At 44.0% G+C, this 8,375-nt stretch overlaps 1 long non-coding RNA gene across 1 annotated transcript; it reads left to right on the forward strand.

Annotated features, from left to right (window-relative positions):
* The first annotated feature begins 669 nt into the window (after positions 1 to 669).
* On the forward strand, positions 670 to 2,254 carry LOC308175217. The gene is made up of 3 exons (XR_013937944.1): positions 670 to 742; positions 835 to 928; positions 1,783 to 2,254. It is a non-coding gene; the product is annotated as an uncharacterized lncRNA (long non-coding RNA).
* Positions 2,255 to 8,375: the final 6,121 nt, after the last annotated feature.

Genomic DNA, 8,375 nt, shown 5'->3' on the forward strand with positions numbered 1-8,375 from the left:
AATAATAACAATAACTTTTATTTGTATAGCACTATTCCTGCAAACGTATAACGTGTAGTTTATATTATAGGGCAATTCAACTGTAAATGTATGTACAGTTAGTTTATTTACAAGTTTAGTTAGCCTACATGTATTTACAATGTATGTCTGCTCTGTACAGTACATGTGTAATTGCATGTTTTATTACATTCCATATTGTATCTATTTGTAGGAGGAGGATAAGTGTTCATACGAGTTCTCTTTTTGCATCCTTTTTGAAGATGTGTTTCAAGGGTTTGGCATGTACATTACAGTATGGGCAAAAGAGGCATTTTGAGCAGGTGACACCCATACAATTTAGAAACATACCAAACCCTTGATTTCACAATCAATGTGTTTAAACATGCATACCGTCACTGATGCTTTACCTGCTTTAAAGAAGTGAACATTGAACTAAATATCCATTCATAACAAATAGCCTATATACCAATGTATATGTAATTCTCATCAGATGAGACATATTCACATCAGAGTAGACATACTGAGACGTATTAATGTTCAAATCAGCTTGACAGACTATAACAGGTAATGACAGAATGTGGCTATAACCCATTTACAAGCATGATGAATAAGCCAGGCGTTAGTGAGGGAGAGAATAACACTTTATTTTCTTTTACAGTGAGGAGAAAACTGACTGCTTCAGTTACACTCTTGAGACCAGCTCATGATGATGAATCCGATGTGACTGCGTCTCCTTTGCAAGGTTAATTCATGTACATTACTGTGTGTCCCATCTTTATTCACTGTCAAAGTGATTTCCAGTTGTGTGAAGTTTCATGTTACCTCCTCCTTCAGCTCCAGTGAAGGTCCTGCTGCCAATACCTCCTCAGCGGCTTGCCTGGGCCCCATCCTTAGGCCTACACTCTAGAACCCGCCGTGTGGGAATACAGTATGTCATTTCAGTTTATTTATATTGCACACAATTTCAACCAGGTCTGTTATTTTGATTGAAAGTCATCTGTAAATGTTGGTACTTTGCTGTGGATATTTAACAAACTATTGAGACTTCTTTTGCATCCTATTATCTTAGATCCTACATTACATGTTTGTTTATTAGTTTATTTGACAGGGATAATGCACAATACATATATTGCTTCAGATATAGTTCAGAGCTAATTTCCATCTGTAGTCCCTGGGGGAAGGGTAACAAGACAATAGGGAAACAGGATATACTAATACAAATGACTAAGATACAATAAAGTTCTAATCAACAATGGAATAATAATAATTAGCACCGTAGCACCTTAGCACCTAACCCTAACCCTAGTTTTCCCACATGTACCGTATTCCCACATATACCGTAACATATATATATATATATATATATATATATATATATATATATATATATATATATATTTATATATATAAATGATGTTGATAATAAAAATAAAAATAAAGTAAAAACATTACAACACAACATTACACTAGTTAAGACACACACACACATCATCATCATCATCATCATCATCATCATCATCATCATCATCAATACAATTAATGATCACAGAACTGATGTTCTTTCTGTAATTTTTGGGTTCTAGATTTAAAAATGGTGAATGTACTACTCTCTCTGATACTAGAAGTGTCATTTATCTATCTATGTGAAGCACCCTGCCCCTACCAGAGCAGAGCAGCATACAGTGCTGCTTCAATACTCTCTGGCATGTTTTTTAACTGAAGTCTATGCACAGCTCCTTTTTGGTTTAACATGTGTTTCCTATTTATTTTGTTGTCATGCAGCACTGCCACACCATGCTCCTCCATCACAGTCTGCAGCCTCTCTCCCTCCGCCCCCAACGCAGCCTGCAGCCTCTCTCCCTCCGCCCCCAACACAGCCTGCAGCTGAGCCTTCCATCCCCAGCTACGATCACAATGTCGGCCGCTGGAACTGCTGTCCCCATCAGAGCATCTGGATGAAGATGGGGCTGAATGGCCATGGGTTGAGTGGCCAGGGTCCTGATCAGTGTGGCACCTTAGAAGGGAAAGAGACTGTACACACACACACACACACACACACACACACACACATAGTAGAGTTTTTATTTACAATGAAATGATTAATTAATGTTGTAACACTGTTGGAAATTGTTTTAAATATGCACATTTTGTTTTAGTTCGATACAACCAAGGTTTAATCAGTTTTGTTTATTTTTTATGTACATGGTTTAGCAGTTGTGCGTGTGTGCTTTTTAATAAATCAAGTGTGGAGTTCAATACATCCACGTGTCTGTGTATGTTTTAAAACAGTATAATGGTTACATTAACATCAACAATGGAGCTTAGGGTTAGAGAACTCAACAGGGCAGAATACATTGCAATGTTAAACCAATAAATAGCATAAGATGTCCTGTTTTCTTTAATGAAATGAATTATAAATCATCAAAACATGTTGTGTTACATTAAACATTTAATTGATTAAGACTTTTAAAAAGAAATGATTTTTGACAGTAATGTCCTCAGGTGGATTCGAACCCGCGGCTGAAAAGACGGCAAGAAAGGGTCAATAAACGGTTAAAATCTCCATTACGGGAATACTCGACTGGCCGGTTCTAGTACACTGGACATAGGTAACACAGAGAGGCTCTATACACTGGACATAGGTAACACATAGAGAGGCTCTATACACTGACATAGGTAATAATAATAATAATAATAATAATTAATTAAATTTATATAGCGCTTTTCCAATGCTCAAAGACGCTGACAATATAGGATACACATATATGGGAGACACAAAAACAACAAGTAACAACAACGAGTAACATGGAACACAGAGTCAGCGAACGGGGAGGGGGGGGGGGGGGTATAGAGTCCGGTGTTGGTGTTGCTGGGAGCCTCGATGGATGTGGCGGCGGCAGAGTGTAGGTGAGACGAGAGAAGGGCAGGGGGAGGTGGGGGCAGGTGGGATGGCCGGGAGTCCAGGGCAAAACGACAGGCGGTGCCGCCGTTGCCGTTGTCGTCAGTATTGCCAGCCTGGGACCGAACCCGCGCGGCCGGCCAGCCTAGCCGTGCCATGCCAGCGACCAAATCGCGCAGCAGTGAGTGAAGGCTGGGAAGGACCGACACTCACCTGCGGAGATGGCAACCCCCGAACCGGGGAGGGAGCGGTGGCTACCTCCCGGGACGAGGGTAGTAGCACAGCACGGCCGGGCCAGCGATGTCTGAGAGCGGCGCGCAGCGGGTCGGTCGGCAACACAGAGCCCGGGGACAGGAACGGTGAGGCGGTGAGTACTGCAGTCCGGTAGTGAAGGCGGAGAGTACTGCAGTCCGGTGGTGAAGGCGGTGAGTATTGCAGTCCAGTAGTGAAGGCGGTGAGAGGCAGGAGATGGCGGGGTGGAAGGCAGCGGAGGTCGGCGGGACAGGATACAAAAAAAAGGATAAGACAGGATACAAAAAGACAGGATACAAAAAGAGACAGGACAGGATACAAAAAGACAGGATACAAAAAGACAGGAGACAGGACCGGGAACAGAAGCGGCAGTCCCAACGCGGACGCCAGCGTGCTCTGAACCCGGAAAGACAACTACGGGAAACGCAACAGGACAAACAGGACGAACATGATAGATGTTAGAGGTAACACATAGAGAGGCTCTATACACTGACATAGGTAACACATAGAGAGGCTCTATACACTGCCATAGGTAACACATAGAGAGGCTCTATACACTGCCATAGGTAACAACATCTCTTCTAAGCCCAGTTTATTCCGTTCTCTATTGGTTAAGTGCTCCCGGTTTCAAAAGAAAGAAACGGAGGTCTGATCAGCAGATCATTTTCTCATAAAGTTGCAAACGCAACAAACACACCACGAGTCCACACTGATTCAGAAAACAGAATAAACTTTATATATAAATACACAACACTTCAGGGGGATAACGTTTGCAAAAGAACTGTACAGGTTACAATCAGGTATATAATAATAGTTAGGGAGTAACATATCATTCACAAATTCAACAATAATAGAACAGATAAATACACAGATAGCCCTGCTACGTCCTCCGTGAGGGCCCGTTCCCCTGTACATAAGTCCCTGTCCAGCCCTGCTACATCCTCCGTGAGGACCACCTCTACCACATCCTGGTGTTGTGTCTGAGGTGGTGGTGGTGTGTCTGAGGTGGTGGTGGTGGTGGTGTGTCTGAGGTGGTGGTGGTGGTGTGTCTGAGGTTGTGGTGGTGTGTCTGAGGTGGTGGTGGTGTGTCTGAGGTGGTGGTGGTGTGTCTGAGGTGGTGGTGGAGGGTTGGGGTAACATCTGGGAGGTTAGGGGATAACATCTGGAGGGTTGGGGGTAACATCTGGAGGGTTGGTGGGTAACATCTGGGGGGTTAGGTAACATCACACCAATCAGCTCTCCTGATGAGGTAAGCAATAACCATCTTGTTAGTGTAAACACACAAACAAGCACAGATATGTACAGTCAAAATAACATTTTGTGAGTAAACACATTTCTAAATAATCCCTATTCAATGTGACTTACCAGTGTACTGGGTGGATGGGGATGAAAGGTAACTGTCCAGATGTAATTTTGTCCAAAACATCTTGGTGCTGTGTGAATGAATGAGCATACATTTAATGTATTAGTAATGAAACAATCAATATGAACATTTAAAAATAACAATGATGTAATTGTGGCTCATACTTGCAGTAGCCTGAGGTAGAGGTGGTCCTCACGGAGGAGGTAGAGGTGGTCCTCTCTGAGGATGTGGTAGAGGTGGTCCTCACGGAGGATGTGGTGGAGGTGGTCCTCACGGAGGATGTAGCAGGGCTGGACAGGGACTTATGTACAGGGGAACGGGCCCTCACGGAGGACGTAGCAGGGCTATCTGTGTACAATCTGGAAAATACTTAAAAAACTACTTTACAAGCAGTACAAACAAATTCATTAGGAAACATAATATTAATTGACACACAAGACGAATGGAAACACTTGGAACACCTCCTGCAGGATACCTGAAGCTCTGGTCGGATGGTCCTCCTGCAGATGCAGTGCACACTAACGTCCATAGTGTACACTGACTGGGCCGTGCGTGGACACCGTATGGAGCTGGGGAATGGTTTCAGGTGCCCAACCTGAAAGCAGGAAAAGAGGTGCTCATGCATAGCAGACTGATCAAATTCCATGCTTGCTGGGTCCTCACCTCTGCAGCATGTGAGACTGTTCGCAATAGCAAACAGCCCACAGTCTGAGCTGCCTCTCTGCTGCTGGACATCAGGCCACTGCAGAAGGACCTTGGGACCTGAAAAAGAGAGGAGACGTGTTATTTGAGAAATGAACTCCTCGGTCGACCCGTGACCAGAGGAGTCATAAACGTTAACAGTACCTACCTTGCAGTTGATGTTACTTACCGTAACCCAGTGATTTGAACAAACATTTAAAATCTGAACAAACCCCTGGGTTGATGCAGGCACGGAGGAGAGGAGGGAGAGGGACGTTGTGGCGTAGAGGCCTCCTACATGGGGATGTTGAGCCTGTAAAAGAGCCTGAGCATTGTCAATGGAGAGATCATTCAGCCAACAATTGGGAGTCAGAACGAAAGGCCTAAGCACCTCCAACCCGCTACGTAAAGCTGGACAGGCCCGCCCCTGCTGAGCATCTGTGATGATGACATCTAGCAGCTGAGATGGTGCCTAAAAAACATAATGATGTTGGGTTAAAGGGACTGTCATGTTACAGTACTCAGCCATTGGAATTTTGATTATTTAAAATGAATGAAGCTAGGATTTTTAAGTGTACCTGAAGTGAGTCCCACTCCGGCTCAGAGTTTAGCGGTTCAGGGTCATCAGAACACACTGGCTCCGGTGGATGGGACACAGCTTTCTGAGTGGGCGGGCAGGCTCGGAATCCTTAAGTCAATCAACAAAACAATTTTAGAATGACATCTTGTGGTAAAAAAAATACAGTTTCACATTACATTAACTTTAAAATGTGAACTGTATGTTACACTTACTCGTCCGCAGAGGCTTCACTGAGGCATAGGGGGTTTTGGTTCCCAGTTGTTGGCCATCCATGGTCTCCAACTGCACCAAATTGTTGTCCCCAACCTCAGTCACTGTGATGGACCGAGCAAGTATAGGCACGAGGACACAGGGAAAATGTGAAAATTAAGGGTTTTTATTTACCCAAAAATAATACAGGGTTAACAAAAACCAACAGTGGGTTACAAAGGAAAATGAATAACATAATGCACGGGCCCAAATTAACGGATAACTGAACAGAACAAGAACAGAACACCAGCCCCCTGACACTGATGACCTCAAGGTATATATAGACCGGTACATTTAAATCATACAGGGAATCAATTAATTAAACTAATACATAAATGAACAACTATACTCAAACAATTCAACACAAGCAATAAAGTTATGCAACACACATTTATGCCATTTGAATGACTTGCATACATAATGCCAATGTTAAACAAATAATATAAACAGTTAAACTAAACCAATCCCTCCCCCTGTAGTCTCCCGGGAGATGGCACAGTCCACCACCCCCACCCTCTGTATTTAGCAGGGTCCAAAATGGCCGCTCAATCCTTGCCTAGAGCCCAGAGGAGGTGGCGGACGACTCCCTGTGAGACACATGGACAATGGAGGAGAAAGACAGAATTTAGCAGCATGTGATCAGTACTGTCAATAAAGGACTGAACATGTGTGAAACAAAACCAAGGTCTGTTTGTTATGGGGTGGTGGTGATGTGTACTGAAACGTAAATGTTACAAACTAACTGAATGAACAGAGGAAAGGTGTGTTGCAAGTGTGCTTGCCACTGCCACAATGTGCGGCGATCTGGTGCAGCCGTCACAGTCACCCTGAAGAAAATATGTATTAATAATGACAAAAATTGGACATCACACATCACCCTCTCATTCTCAATATTCTTAAAAGTCTAACATTTACCGGTACGTAGTTGGCCAGTCTGGGTCCATTGTGCCACCAGGTCTCCCACGTTTCCTCTCATTCTTCTTCAGGACCTCCATGCCCGGGAGGATCTCAAACCGCTTGGTTCCCTTCTTGATCCTCTTCCGGTAGCTTTCCCGCTGTTTCTCCTGGGCCTTCTCCACGTTGAGTCGCACCTTGATCATTGAAGAAAAAGCGAAGCAGCAGAGATTGTAATTCTCTGTTGTGCAGTATAGCTCTGTATATTGCTGAGGCATTGTTATTGCTTTAGCAGTTACTTAGCATCACTCAGGTGGTTGTTCAGTATATAGTTGTGTAATATCTTTCACCTCGTCAAAGACCTCCTCATCCTTCTCAGCCCTGGCGTGGAGATAGTCTGCAGCGGTGTCTTCATCAATCTCGTCCACCTCCACAAAAGGACGGTCGCCTGTGATCTGAAATGAGAGGCAAATAGAGATACGCAATACATACATTTGTATAGAGTTAGTGTTTTATTTTTTGTTTATATTGAGAATCAATTTGCAAAACAAATGATATATTATAAGAACAATAATATCAAGAGTTGACATACCTCAGAGGACAGCCGTGGCTCCCGACCGTACATCAGGCGGTAGGGCGAGTACTTGGTGGAGGCCTGGACGCTGGTGTTATGTGCGAAAAGGATTAACTTAAGGTTGTCCTCCCACCGTTCCTGGTGCCCATCCAGAGATTTCCCGATAGCCCTCTTGAGTGTTTGATTGGTCCGCTCGTCCAGTCCGTTGGTCTGGGGATGGTAGGCAGAGGTAATCCGGTGCTTCATCCCCCACTTCTCAAACAAAATCTGGTTGACCTAAAAAAGAAAGTCAGACAGAAGTCATTAGTTTTGTCCATACAAGTATGTCCATAACTGTTACAAGATCGTGGGCCCTATTATGCACTTCTTAACTTGCCGTCTTAAGTGTTAATTAAGACGCACCGCCAGGTTAAGACCTACCGCCACCCTTATTATGCGCTTCATACGCGCTACTGTTATTATGCAGGTGTCGATAGGCGCCCACACATAAGATGTAATACTCCCGTGCATATATTACTCATTGTGGGAGTGTTCATATGTTAATGAAGTGCACTAGGCGCCCCTGCTATTATGTGATCTGACTTTGCTCCTATCGCTAAGAAGTGGTTTGAAAAGTTCTTAACTTTAGACTTCATGCACGTTTTGAAACACGAGCGCGCCTCCGCGGTTTGCGCATGCATGTGGGCACACATGAACACGCACGTGGCTCCACGGCAAGACGTCAATTACGGTCACAGTATAAATGCTTTATTTCAGAAGGGAGAGGCAGAGAAGCGCGCTGACCTCCTTCTCAGGACTTCCATAATAGCATAGCGCTAATGACTCAACGCAGCCGGTTCTTAAAGGGAATGGCACCTGGCACGCTGATTGGGTTGATTGAGAA

The sequence above is a fragment of the Nansenia antarctica genome, assembly GCF_963989245.1.
Source record: "Nansenia antarctica genome assembly, contig: SCAFFOLD_77, whole genome shotgun sequence".
Classification (NCBI taxonomy): Eukaryota; Metazoa; Chordata; class Actinopteri; order Argentiniformes; family Microstomatidae; genus Nansenia; species Nansenia antarctica.